This window comes from Aedes aegypti, chromosome 1, assembly GCF_002204515.2.
Source record: "Aedes aegypti strain LVP_AGWG chromosome 1, AaegL5.0 Primary Assembly, whole genome shotgun sequence".
Taxonomy (NCBI): domain Eukaryota; kingdom Metazoa; phylum Arthropoda; class Insecta; order Diptera; family Culicidae; genus Aedes; species Aedes aegypti.
The window spans coordinates 200203057-200218998 of NC_035107.1; positions in this window are offsets into that span (position 1 = coordinate 200203057).

A 15942-nucleotide genomic window follows, 5' to 3' on the forward strand; every position below is an offset into this window, starting at 1 on the left:
GATTCATGTCTCACACAAGTTCTGCAAACGATATAAGCAAGGAAAATGTGATTCTTACTAAAAATGGCATCGCCGAAAACGATTCCGTTGTCAAAACTTTTATAAGTATACTCAATTAGGCAACATTACCGAATTACTGTAAAGAATGTAAAATTTCCTTAGGAAATTGCCTACCTTCAGGCGTATTCCGTGGTTCGAGGTGTTTTTAATTTTAAAATAACTCAAAAAGTAAATGACTTGTAAGTGTTTGGCCTTCATATTCGGCTGCAGGGGCCATGATTTAAGTAAGTAACGACATTTTCAGTATTACCGAACGTTATTTACATAGGTGATCAATGTTACCCCATATCAGCTAAACCAAAAAATCGCTTAAAACATTTTTTTAACATGCTTTAATCTTTCAATAAACAAAATACAGTATACAGTCTCGAGCTATGGGTGGCAGTACTTGTTTTAAAAATATAAGACATGCCACATTTGCATTTTCAAACGAAATATTGTAGAAACATTCAGAAAAATGATCAATGTTACCCCGGATTACGGTAATCGATTCGGTAAACGAATAGATTACTGACTTTTCGGTAATTTGCGTTTCGCACCTCAGCTGTCAAAACTACCGAGTTTTCGGTGAACGTTTACCGTAGATCTGTACATACGGTGCATGGGTTTGTTCCTCCGGATAACCAAATTGCTATTAGGAAAAAGGACTTCTAATAATATAATCATGATCTAGCAACATAAATCTATCCATGAAATAATTTTACGGTGACTTGTGCTGGGCTGCGGGAGAATTGCGGAGAATTAGCGGTCATTGTAATCCTGCCACAAAGAGTAACGTTAGTTCATATAAAAATCACTTTCAAGCTATCTTTTACTCACCCGGATAAAAAATACAATACAAAAACAATATAACGTATTGAAACAGTACCATTCAATATATTGGAAATACAATACAGTATTTTGTAAAATGACAATACAATTACAGTACAATATATTGTTTTCAACAGTTCACTGTATGGTATATGAGATTTTTGCAATAGGCAAATATAGTGCGCCACCGTCATAGAGGTCGCTGGGGAAGAACGAGTGAAATGTCACTGAAAATGTTTGTTTACGTCCAAAATTCAATTCTTCAACCCAAAAATTAGTTCATAATCAATCGATTATTGAACTATTTTCCATTGGCATACTCATTTTGTACCATTATTCTTGCCATACGTGTGATTTCACAACAAATTTAACCACTAACAAAGAATCCGGAAGTTTATAACCTATGTTGCCAAACACCAATTTTCCAATTTTATCCCACTAATCGTACATGAGCACTGACCGGATCTGTACATTATCAAAGGAAAAAAAGTTTATTCTGTTTCTCAATGATCTCTGATCGTCTACAAAATAACTATTCCGAGAAAAAGTGTAAATTGTGTGGTCCTTCCTATGCTGCACACGGTAAGTTCTCAACTCAACCTCTTTTTTGCCAATTCTCCTACTAGCCACCAGATGTCGGAGTGATCGTTTAGCTTTGAAAATATTTGCCTATATAATGTATGGGTGGTTAAGTATCGTAACAATACAAATATAGATATTTTCTCATACAAATATTTTGAAAACACAATATGATATATTGTTCATGTATTGTCTTGATAAGCAATTCGTGTATTGTTGTACATGATGATGATGATGATGATATGAGCTGCCATCTATTGTAGCAAGGTATCCACCGGTAGCAATGGTCTATTCTAACAAAACAATTTGTTCAAGACTGTATAACTCTTTATGTTCAATCATACTCCTGTCTGAAGGGCCAAAAACGAATGCGGACTCGTAAACAGATACACTTACACGAAACCCGCAGGGAAAAAAAGAATCTCCTTCCAAAAGTAAGTTCACTCAAACAGTCGTACAATCAAGCCCTTGCTTGCCAGAAAGACCCAATAGATGGGGAGAAGAGCCCGCCCTTTTTCCACGAAATGTTAGCGATAGGAAGTTGACAGTTTCACTCTTTCTATCCATCTCGTTTCAATCGGGTGCCCTGATGGTCCCACCCAACCCAAAATGCATATATTAGAAATATAATCAACAAATCAGTTTATGTATTATGGATAAAATAAATGTGGTAGAAAGTTTATGTATTATGAATAAAATAAATGTGTGGAAAGATCTCACCAAATTAGCTGGAACCGTTGGAAGCTGTTGTCCAGTTTGTCAATAGTGAGCTGTTCAAGTCAAGTCGTAGTATTTGCTACGACTTCGAAATTAAATGGCATTTCTCATTAATGTTTCCTAATGAGGCTTATCTTCACTATCTTCTAATATTTGATACTCCAATCTCACGCACAACTAACTTTTTGCTTGCGAATTTGCTCAAAATTTCATTAACACTACACATTTATTTTATTTTTTATTATACAGCAACTGCAAATCGCGCCTGCCCTTCCAGTCCTCTAGCAATTCTTTTCCAGAAAAATTCACAATAACAATATATTGTCGTACCCCCAATTCTATCGCTTTACACAAAACACGATAAACTGCATTACTCCGCCCACAATCCACACATACTGAGTATTGACCTCAGTAGGGTGCTTTTTGCTGCATATCATTGCTATCACTATCACATTTTTAATACAACCAAAATGCACTACACGCTCACTATCCCATACCCGCTGTTCTAAAAATGCACGCATCACTTTTACATTATTGCCCACAACAAACTTTCACCACACACCCACCAGCAGAGCAGCTGCATCCCCCCGGAGTGAGGAACACTGACTTTGTCACCTTTTACTTCTACCCACGATAGAAATGTGTTAGTGCATAATGAGCATCAACTCGTCGAGGTATGGCCAGAATGACCTGTCTCTAATGAATGACGTTCATTCACTTATTATTGGCGTACCACCACTCACACACGCGTCCGTTTTCGGATTATGTTCGGCATTTCGTTGCAACACTAGCACAATACAAAGAAGGGAAAGCATTTTTCACTTTTTCAGCCTCATCCAACGCGTATGAAATTTATGAAAAGATTTCAATAATTTAATCAAATCACAATCAAATGCATGTAAACTGACACACACAAGACACATGCACTGTATTTATTCATAAATATTATATATTAGCCGGTATATTTAAAAAAAAATCACTACAACCGGTAGCAATCGCGGAGCAAAATCAGAGAACGTCTGCACTCGACGGTTTACCGAACCGAACCTCAGCAATTCGTGTATTGTTGTACAATACAAAAACAATTCAACAAACTGTATCATGGTTGCATGTCAGCTAATGTCAAGTGACTTCTAAAAAACTACTTATTTTGACTTTTTGAATATTTTCCACCCAACATTTCTTGCTTTTTGAACTTGTTTTGTTTATTTCTTTCAGCAAAGCTACATAGAAAAAAGCAACAGTTGTTTTACGCGAAAATAGGAATTTGACCAAAATTGTAAGGTATAAAACCAATTAAAAACAATACAATGTTCTGTTACAACATATTATATTGTTTTTGAATTGTATATCCAAACATGAATAATATTGCTTCGACATTCAATGAATCATTAAAATAACCAAAACGGCCGCTATGGAAAGCATAGATAGCGCCACCGTAGTCTTGTGTGTTTGACAGAACAGCAATGCTGTCACAATGTTAAATCCCATATACAGTGGCGCCTTTGTTTTGATGCGGTGAGCACTGACAAAAACTACCTTCAATGATCCATTACAATACGCTGTATTGTATCCAATACGTTATATTGTACATTAATGGTTTATTCCATTCACTGAATGATACGTTTTTATCCGGGCACCTCTATCGTATTTCCGTATTTAACCATGACGACGAAAAAAACATTAATAGTTTGACACTTTGCCACATTACTGATTTCGGTGATCTATGGGTCAGTGATTTTTTTTTACAGCTCAACCAGGTCCGTCCCACTCGGGCTCAGATTGGGTACCACTTCTAGTACTGCATTTGGTTCCTCGGTAGTGCAAAAGGTACCCAAGTTTGACAGATCGCAGTACACTTTTCACGGCATTCTAGATTACCTTATGAGCCATAAAATTTTGGGCAACTGCAAGGGACATGGAGGTCTTTAATGTGTCTTTGGCTCAACCATAGATCACCGGAGATTTGTAATTTCACTCCTGACACACTGTCAAAAACTCATCGATTACCGAAACTTCGGGCTGTCTTGGCTAAATAAGTTGTTGAACATCAATTTCAGCAACTTTTCCAAGCAGCCTAGAGAGCCGTGTAGTTATCGGTAGCGGTTGACTCAACTGGCTAAGAATAATACTACGGATCGCCTGATCCGGTGGTAGAAATCCACCAGTCAGGTAACCCCAATTCCAAGGTGTCATGCGACCCGTGCTGATGGATGAATGGTTGAGGGGGTTTAAAAGATGCTCAATCGCGAACGGAGCCTGGTGTGTACCAGGGCGAACTCCCCAGTATGTAGCTCTTACTGCATTACGGCGGGGCAATGATGCAGCGGACCGTTATTCCCCAGCGACTCGTAGGAACAAATCAAAACAACAACAATCTTGAAGGTGTCGACTGCCTCTCTCAGTCGGAGTCAATGGTAGTGGAGGACGTGCAGAGCAATGCTGAGCTAACCGAAGAGCAGTTACTCGCAAGTTCGCAGGAGGATATGCTTACCGACGCAACCGAAGTAAGCAACAAAAATTCAACAAACCATCCGTATCCGGACACCCAACTGGACATGGACGACGATAATAACGATGGTATAAATGTTATCATCAACATCCCAGAATCTCAACCATCAGGATCTAAATCCAAAACGAATCCTTCATGTCATCCGAACAACGCGAATGACCAACAGACGACAAAAATAAACCTCACGGGAGGACAAAGGAAGAAGTTTAAAGCACTGATGCAGAGCGGCGTGAGTCGATCTGAAGCCCTCATTCAACTCGGGAAGGGCAAAGATGAGCTAGCTTCCTCTAAACGTGGCAGGACGGACCTAGACAACTCGGCTACCAGTGAGGACGTCCCCAAGCAGAAACGAACCAAGAAACGCCTGGATCCCAGAGATCGAGCTGAGCAATCCAACCACGATGGCCCAATGGCTCAGCAGTCAAGTGACGGCCACCAAAATAGCGGAGAAAACCAAACGGCTGGTCATAGCTACAGTGACATGACCAATCGTAGGAAGGTCGGAGTTGTTCCGAAACACTTTCCCACATCCCATCTTTCCACGACTCAGCTTGATGCTCTTCAGGAGGCCCTGCTGCTAAAAGTGGAGAAACAGCGTAATGAGCCGATGAAACCAAAATTCTGCAACCTGCTCTACAAGTCTGGATACATGGTCCTTGTCTGCAAGGATCTAGAGACTGCAGACTGGGTAAAAGAAATAACTCCTTCACTCATCCCTTGGGAAGGGGCCGAGTTGGAAGCAATGGACGAGGAGAAAATTCAGCGTCCAGAACCAATTCGTGCGTTCTTTCCCCAAAGTGCGAAATACTGCGATGAGCGCATAAAAACGCTCATCGAGAGTCAAAACAAGATCACAACCTCTAGTTGGCGTATTCTCCAAAGAAGCACACCAAACGATATCCATGTCGAGTGGATATTTACGGTTGATGGGCCGTCTATGGCGAACCTAACAAAATCCAACTTTATCCTCAACTATCGCTTTGGCGAAATACAGCTGAGAAAAATAAAGGGCAAAACCACTCAGTCGAACGAAAATTCAACTAATAGGGTGCCCCAAGAGAAATCTAAGGCAGCCTCTAGCAAAAACCCACAATCAAACCCCATTAAAAAGGCCAGTCTGCCTGTCTCTAAAGATTCAAGCTCCAACCAAACTCCTAGCTCTAGCGGTGGCAGATTGGTGCCATCTAAGAGCAGTGGATCTGGTAAAAGATTGAATTCGACTACAGAGACAAAAAAGGCTGGCCTAGGGAAGAAGATTGACAAACACGAACACCCGAAACATCATCCAAAACAAATACAAGATGATCCGCAGCATCCAAAGAAGAACGACCTCCGTCCTGGAAACTGCGGCACACCTAAAAATGATCATTCAAGTGAATCTCCATCATGCTCGAAGCGCAACGGATGTGCTTTGCCGGAGATTCACAAAAGAACTGTTCACTGTGGCTCTTATCCAGGAGCCATGGGTCAACCAATCTCGAATACAGGGTATTCATGTAAACTCATGCAAGTTGGTATATGATGACAGCCAGCTCTCTCCAAGAGCAGCTATTCTAATACGCAATGACACTAAATGCTTTCCAATTACAGAATTCATTAAACGCGACATCGTAGCAGTCAGGGTGGAGGTTCCTACCGCTAGAGGGAAGGCTGATATCGTCATGGTCTCGGCGTATTTTCCAGGCGACGCGGAAGATGTTCCTCCTCCAGAGATTGCTGCGCTAACCTCTTACTGTGAAACAAAAAACATTCCCCTTGTCATCGGATGTGACGCGAATGCGCATCACACTGTATGGGGAAGTACAAATATAAATCCTCGAGGTGAGTACCTTTTACAGTTTCTATCCTCAAACAACACAGACATATGTAACACAGGTGACAAGCCTACATATGAAAACGCCATACGACAGGAAGTGCTGGATCTGACTTTATGTAGTCAGTCCATCTCCCACAAAATAACAAACTGGCATGTTTCTGATGAAATATCTATGTCAGACCACAAACACATAGTCTTTGAATGGGAAGGGGGTCTAACTATTGCAAAATCGTTTAAAGATCCTAAGAAGACTGATTGGGAAACCTATTCAGCCACTCTCCGATCCGAAGACTACATCATAAATCCTAATATCAAAACAGTTCTAGAGTTAGAAATGGCTTCTGACTCTATACAAACTAAAATTGTTAATGCATATCAAGAAAGCTGTCCGACTAAAACTGTTAAGTCGAGCAGAGATGTTCCGTGGTGGAACAACCATCTTGAAAAGCTTAGGAAAACGGCACGGAGGGAGTTCAACCGTGCCAAACGCTCTACTGATTGGAGCCTATACCGAAAGGCTCTGACAGACTACAACAAGGAAATAAGGCTAGCTAAGCGGAAATCATGGGTCCTCATGTGTGAAAGCATTGAGAAGACTCCCGTAGCTGCCAGACTTCATAAAACTTTATCGAAAGACCACTCCAATGGTCTGGGAACTCTCCGAAAGACTGACGGTTCGCTCACTGTGGATCCCACAGAAACACTGAGTGAAATGCTGAGGACTCACTTCCCTGATTCAATCCCTGAAGCGATCGTGAACACTAATGGCAACAGACATGGCGTCTCTGGTCAACAAGAGCTCCTGTCATGGTTCTCAAGTACCAAAAGAGACGCATTGAAGGTTGCCAAAGAAGCCTTTACGCGAGCAAGGGTGGAAAGGGCAGTGAGATCCTTTGAGCCATTTAAATCTGCTGGCATGGATGGAATTTTTCCAGCGCTTATCCAGAAAGAGGAGCAAACGCTTATTCCTCCCATGATAGAGATTTTTAAGGCCAGTTTAGTCTTAGGACATATTCCAGATGGCTGGCGTCAAGTTCGAGTTGTCTTTATCCCGAAGCCGGGAAAAAAAGACAAAACCAATCCCAAAGCATACAGACCGATTAGTCTGTCGTCAGTGATGCTTAAAATAATGGAAAAGGTCTTAGGAGAGTTCATAAATTCAAAATTTATGGAAGCAATGCCTCTTTCCAAACACCAATTCGCTTACCAAAGTGGAAAATCTACGATCTCAGCACTACACATGCTAGTCAACAAGATCGAGAAAACATTTCATGCAAAGGAAATCGCCATCGTGGCATTTCTTGACATTGAGGGTGCATTCGATAACGCTTCCTATTTGTCTATAGTGTCAGCATTGCATAGGAGAAAATTTGACCCATGCATTGCTACCTGGGTACATGCTATGCTAGCAAATCGCCGAATCTCATCCGAGTTGAGCGGATCGTGCGCCACTGTTATGGCCACAAAGGAGTGTCCTCAAGGAGGGGTACTTTCACCTTTGCTATGGTCTCTAGTGGTGGATGATCTACTTAATAGCCTGGAAAAAAGAGGATTCGAGGTTGTTGGCTACGCTGATGATGTTGTCATCATTGTACGCGGCAAATTTGAAAGCGTTGTCCTTGCAAGAATGCAATCAGCTCTCGATTACACGCTCTCCTGGTGTCTGAAAGAGAAACTGGGGATAAATCCTTCAAAAACTACGATTGTTCCTTTCACAAAGCGCAGAAAGGTACAGCTGCAACCTCTTTTCCTTAATCAAACACAATTGGTTTACTCAAATGAAGTCAAATACCTTGGCATTACGCTTGATGCTAAACTCAATTGGAACACACATCTTCAAAACATGGTAAATAAAGGTCTCAATTCTCTGTGGGTCTGCTCAAAGACCTGTGGAAAAAAGTGGGGCCTAAAACCTAATATGATCATGTGGATATATAAAACCATCGTTCGGCCTAGAATAGCCTACGCTTCCCTTGTTTGGTGGCCAAAAACAAGCGAGGTTACGGCTAGAGCCAAGCTGAACAAAATCCAACGCGCCGCGTGCGTCGTCATTACTGGTGCAGTTCGCAGCACCCCTTCATTCGCCCTAGATGCAATGCTTAATCTGCCCCGGCTAGATCAATTCATAAAGCTGGATGCTGAGAAAAGCGCTCTGAGGCTAAAACGATCAATAAACCTTCTGCCAGGTGATTTAACCGGTCACCTAAGCATACTAAACGAATTTTCTATAAATCCAATTGTAGAAAAATGCAGTGACTGGATGGAAATAGTTGTGAATTATGACATATCATATACGGTGTTCATTCCTTCTCGCCAAGAGTGGCAAGAAGGTGGACCGAGTATTCCTCCAGGCTCAATCAAATTCTACACTGATGGATCGAGAATGAACAATCGTTCTGGATCTGGAGTGCACGGACCAAGAACCAAAATCTCTGTCCCTCTCGGACAGTGGCCTACAGTTTTTCAGGCTGAAGTCAGGGTGGCCAGTGAAAAGTCAATATCAAATTCCCGGTTTTCTCCCGGTTTTTCCCGGTATTTCAAAAATATTCCCGGTTTAATTTTAAGCTATTTCCAACGACTTCAAGATGGATTTTTTTGCCGCGCATTTTGTGGGCCCTTCCTGTTTCTGCTAAATTTCAGTCTGATCTATGGAACGATATTTAACGTTTTAAGTAATCGTGAAATTTGTTTTGAAAATTTCTAGTGTGGAAAAAAATTGATATTGTTTGTACGATGTGATAAAGACAATCTTAAAATGAATCATAGTTTTAATTGTAAACGGACACACAGTCTTGGTAGACTTTAAAACAAGTTTATCAATTGTCATACATTTCCCGACCAGAAGACAATAGCAAGCCTATAACATTAGAACAAAATAACAAATTTGAAAAATTAGGTACACTTTCCTATAAGTTGATTTCGAAAAATGATTGAAATAATGTTAATCATAAGGATGACAAAAACCTACCATAAGCAATAAAAAAAAGTATAAAGTGGAGGGATTGTTGAAAATGCAATTAAAATGAGCTTCACGAATTGCAAGCTTGCTTAGAGAAATTTAACTGCTGGCATCCAAATATTGTATTTTGTAACATGAAATTCTTCAAGAAATGTTGTGAAAAAAATATTGATCACAAGATTTTTCAACATTAAAAAGTTTTAATTTAAGTGTTATCGTCGTTTAGACTTTTTCAAAAATATTGATCAAATCAGTTCCAATTGACCACATTTGTATAGCGATTCTGTTTCTATATTGAGTTTATCGACAAACTTGAGATTCGAAAGTTTAAGCTATAGTAAAAACTCACTAAATAACTTTATAGGGATTGTGTTGGTCGGAATAATATCTGGTTTGCATAATTTTCCCGGTGTTAATTGAAATTCCCGTATATTTCCCGGTTTTCTCCCGGTGATTTTAAATTCCCGGCTTTTTCCCGGTTTTCCCGATTTCCCGGTGCGCTGGTCACCCTGTGAAGTGTACACGGAGAGAACGAAGTACTCAAATTTGGGTTCTTGTAACCCAACTCGGCACGTTCGTGCGTTACCCCAAATTTGAGTAAATAGCCTAGTACTCAAATTTGGGTAGCTGCAATGAATTATTTCGGTAGGTAGTATTTACCCAATGTAACCTAAGGTGAAAAAACTCAAAATTAGGTAGTTTTTTGATCGAAGGAAAATGCAAACAAACAAATAGTCAAAAACCGCATGAGATTTTCTTTTATGATTGGTAAAGACAAACAGAATTCAACCATTTATTTTATTTTATTTTAAGAAATTATTTTCACATTTTATTATATCACATTTACACCAATCACCATGCCGGTTCCGATCTCCGGGAGCGTCAAAGTACGAACCAGATGGGTGGCTGGAACGGCAGTAACCAGCTTTTCGGTTCCGAAAATCGTGCATGGTGGGTAACAGGAACGGCAGGCAGAATTAAAGATGGGGTTTTAGTTACCGGGAACTGCGCAGTAAATTTACCGGGAACAGAAACTTCTTCATTCCGACAATCGTTGACCCAGGATGATTGGAATCCTGAAATGGAAGGGATTAACTTTATTATTTTGGCACACCAAATTCTACGATGAACATTTACCTTTTTCCTGAACATTTGCTGGAAGGCTGCCGGAATTTTGTGTGAAACGACGTCAGGAACACAAATAATGAAGCACAAATAATTTTCCTAAACAATTTTGGGATTGTCTTTAAAGAAAATTTCGATTTTTCAGCTAATGCCTCTGACTCCGACTGTGACTGATTTAAAATGATCAGCTTTGACATTTCAAAATGGCAGACGCATTTTTTCATCCAAAATTGAGTTTAAACTACCCAATGGCTAGTACGCAATCTGGATGCATCATGTTGAGTTATATCTACTCAATTTTGTGTTTTCTAAGTGTTTGACAAATTAATGATCGTTTGATTTATTGTGTGATTAACTGGTTAGACTGTAAGTTCGGGATGATTTTAAATACCCTGAATACCAGCAGTAATATGTGTAAATAAAATAATTTTTCATCATATTTTCTAATCAGACAGTACGTCAGTAGGGCGCAAAAATTGAACAAGTATTTTTTTACTCAAATTTGAGTTCCTGTTGAACAACTCAAAGTTTGGGTTGAATTTACGTATTTGGCAGAATGTAAATCACCCATATCTTCAGTTCCACAGTCTTTACTTAATTTTGAGTATAAAAATACTTATTTTTGAGTACTTCGTTTTCTCCGTGTATGCTATCATTGAATGTGTGCAGCTCAGCATAAAGAGGAATTACAGAAATGCCACAATCTGTATTTTCTCCGACAGCCAAGCAGCTCTTCATGCTCTGAAAGCTTACACTTTTAACTCAAAATTAGTGTGGGAATGTGCTCTTGCTCTAAAAACCCTAGCCATCCGCAATCGAGTTAAACTATATTGGATCCCCGGGCATATGGGTCTAGAGGGTAATGAAATTGCCGATGAGCTAGCCAGGAATGGATCGGCCAATACATTCATTGGTCCTGAGCCATTCTTTGGCATATCAAACTGCTCACTAAATATTGAACTGAACAGCTGGTTGTCCAGGCAAATTATATCCAATTGGAAAACAGTTTCCAATGCGAATCAATCTAAAAGATTCGTCACAATTAATTCGAAACAAACACAAAAACTCATTGGTCTCAACAAAAGGGACCTCAGCACCTACACCGGTCTTATAACTGGACACTGCCCCAGCAGATACCATTTACAAAAGATCGGAGCCATCCAAAACCCAAATTGCCGTTTCTGTAGTGAAACGTGCGAAACCTCACAACACCTTCTCTGCTCCTGCAGTGCACATATACAACGAAGATCCAAAATATTTGGCAAGCCCTTTTTGGAGCCGGCCGATATTTGGAACGCATCTCCCAGGGAAGTGGTCGGCTTTATCAGGCTGATCGTACCAGATTGGGGGATTCACAATGCTGCAACTTAGGACTTCTGCCCATCAATGGCAGATGGCTAAAAGTTCAGTTACCGCGCAAAGTATTCCGGTGGCGTTCCCGCCACTGAGGGTCTTTGTAAAAGCAAAAGGGTATATCACAATAGTTCTAAAAAAAAATGGACGCAGTGATCTCACACCCGACAGAAGGAGAGAACTTCGGTATTTCAGTGACTTACAGATCTGTTTCGGTAAATTTATTTACCGAACGCTCACACCCTGTTTGAGTGTCATAAGTTAGGTTAAGTAAATTGAAAACATGTTTTTTTTTTCTTATAAGCAGGTGAAATCAAGTCACCTGTAAAAAATCTTAACTGCAACGGCAAATGAAATGTAATATGTTGTTAACAAAATGTTAAAAAAAATCTTAAATTTGTTTTACCAAATTAGGATGATAGTGTTGTCTAACACAGAACACCGAGATATAAGAAATGAATGTACTGTTTGGAATGATACTAATAAAGAAATGAAAAAAAATGTTTTCAATTCGATGCCTATACACATCAAACATGTTGCAACTCTATCACAGTTTAAGAGACTGTATTTCACACGTCAAAGCTGCCATCTGAACAGCTACATATTAACTTTTTTGTACTTGACTAATACTGTAGTCCAGTTGTTAATTACACCTATCGTTTGTCTGGTGAGTTGCAAGCTTACTGTCAATGATGATGTCACGCTACACGATAAGTGTTCATCTGCAACAACCAGACAGCTCACCAATCCACCGCGAGGTGGATCGTGCTGAGTTGTTGAGTTGAAGGAGAGCGAAAGAAGGAAGGCACAAAAGTCTGTTTGACAGCTCTGCAGAAAGCGCGTGCGCACGGACAGAGCGCGTGCGCACGGACAGAGCGCGTGCGCACGGAAAGAGCGCCAGTTCGGCTCGATTTGCAATGATCGGTTATTATTATTATTTTTTCGCTATTGGATATTCTATGGTTTGGTTGATCGATGTTAAAGTTTGTTTTAAAAGCAGCTCCACTTATTTTGAAACATGTTGCCGTGTACAATAGTAGACAACACAACTAATTTAATTAAAATAATTTGAAATTATAATAAGTACATAAACAAAAGGGGAAGAACGTTTAGGCTGGTTGTGCATTACGATAAAATCTCTTAACATAAGCAATGCTCGTTGTTGGTTCTTGTGGAAGGATCAACATGTTCGGCTTAACGAATCTAATTTTAAATATCGAATAACACCACATGCAATTGAACAAAAAGGATGTGATTATAATAGACTTTTGATATTTTCAATTCTGAATCACCGCAAAAAAAATATTGGGAATCAAAATTCTCCTGAGAGGGATGATGTGAGGGAGGCTCATTCTAATTAATATTGTCGTTCAATTATGGGGATAAATTAAAATTGTTATTGTTCTGTACATACTTATTCATTATAATTACCTGTAAATATTGATACAGCACAATTCAAGTATTTAAATATCAAATAGCAAACATAGATATGGTCGGTGTTCAGACAGACTGAACCAAGTGTTTTTTTCAATCGAGTGAGAAAAATGTACCCCAAACATGTGAAACATCAAAATATTATAGATATTTACTGTAATAATGGAACTTATCTATTTGATGATACATTTATAGCAAAATAACATGGAAGATTTAAAATTGATGGAGTTCTTTACGTATCCTTAGAGCTCCAAAATTCATCTAGTCTGGTCTGTCTAAACACCGACCATATGATTCTCAAAAACTCATGAGAATGGTATTTTACTCTTTGAACTGTTATTAAATTTGGATGTGTTTAAAAGATTTATAAATTTAATTTATTATTGATGTTACGAGCTATGTCTGTAGTTAAACTTAATGCTACACAAAAAATATACTTGAATCAAAGTATTTTTATATATAAATCATATGAAAAAAAAATGTTCCAGAAAGTACTCTAGAATTCTTTGGGAGCGTCTCCCGGGATTCTTCCTTAAATCATTCATGAATCCTTCAAATCCTCTCTGGGATTGTTATGCTGAAAATCTTGAGATTATTTCTGAATTTTCTTCCAGATATCGCTTTGGGATTCATCCAAAAAAAACGTTACCATTCCGGTATTACTTCTGAGATTCTTTCGGATATCCCATTGCGATTATTCTGGACATCTTTTTGGATTTTTTTGCAGAACTCTGTATGTGATTTTGCGTGTATCTCCTTAAGGATTACTTTTGAAATCCAGGAAATTAAATTCTTTGAAATTCTTGAAAATTGTTTTCGAAATACTATGGAAGATTTTACCATAAATCCTGATGCAATCCATTTGGATATTTAAAGAGGATTTTATCAAAAAATGTACGACTCTACTAGAAATTCTTCGAGAATTCCTCCGAAAATAACTCTAGATTTTTATCCGGAAATACTTCTGGTATTCTTATGAGAATGCCTCTGGTATTCTTCCAAAAATGACTTGAGATGCTTTCGGAAATCTTTCTGAAATTCTTCAAGAAATTCCACTGAGATTTTTACGCCAATATCTTTGAAATACTCCTGGGACTCTTACAAAAATCCTGTTGGAGTTTTTTTCGGATATCTTTCTATTCTAAATTTTTCAATAAATTTTGCTGGGATTGTGCTGTAAAACCTACTAAGATTCATCCAAAAATACGACTGTCATTCTTCCGGATATCATTCAAGAATTCCACCGGAAGTTTTCGTGAGATTCAACCGTAAATCGTTCTGGTATTTTTCATAAATTCCATTGAGATTCTTTAAAATATCCTTCTGAAAAATTTTCTGAGAATTGTTTTGGAATTATATAAGGATTTCCAGAAGAATTCCAAGGCGATTCACAGAAACATCACTTCTGTATGAAGGATTATCGTTAATATCTGAAATAATCCCATGAGAATTCTAAATCCAAATTACAGTGATATTCAAAAGAATCCCAGAAGTTATTTCGCCAGAATCCCTGAAAGATTTAAAGGATATTCACAGACATCCAGAAGATTTCATGAATATTTTCCAGAATAATTCCGATGTCCAGATGAACTGCAGAAAGATTCATGGAATAATTTCAAACGGGATTTTCGGAATCATTTGAAAGTAACTTTTAGAAGATCCTCAGAAAAAGAAATCAGTAATCAAAGTAATCGAAAAAATCTCATTATTTCAAGCAATGCTCGTTGGTTCATGTCGAAGGATCAACATGTTCGGCTTAACGAATCTCATTTTAAATATTGAATGACACCCCATACAATTAAACTAGTATGTGATTACAATTCTGAATCACCGCACAAAAAAATATTTAGAATCATAATCCTTCTGAGAGGGATGATGTGGTGGATGCACATTCTAATTAAAATTGTCGTTCAATTATGGCGATAAATTAAAATTGTTATTGTTCCATAAATACTTGTTTATTATAATTTCTTGTAAATATTGATACAGCATATAAAAAGACATTGGTCCAGAAATTACTCTAGAATTCTTTGGAATTTTCCCCTAGGGATTCTTCCTTAAATCACTTATGAATCCTTCAAAACCTCTCTGGGATTGTTCTGGAAATCTAAAGATTATTTCTGATTTTTCTCTAAGTTCTTCTGGAAATCACAGAATACTTACAGATATCGCTTTTGAACTCATCTAAAAAACATCGTTAGCATTCCGGTACTATATCTGAGATTCTTTCGGATATCCTTTGTGATTATTCTGGACATCTTATTGGAATATTTGCATAAATCTGTATGTGAGTTTGCGTTTATCTCCTTAAGGAATACTTTTGAAATCCTGGAAATCAAATTTGAATCGAAATTCTCGAAGATTCTTTCGGAAATTCAATGGAAGATTCTAACAAAAATCCTGATGCAATTCTTCTGGATATTTTTAGAGGATTTTGCCAAAAAATGTACTACGACTCTACTACAAATTCGTCGAGAATTCCTCCGAAAATAACTCTGGCCTTTTTCCGGAAATACTTCTGGGATTATTATGAGAATACCTCTGGTATTCTTCCGGAAATCACCTGAGATGCTTTCG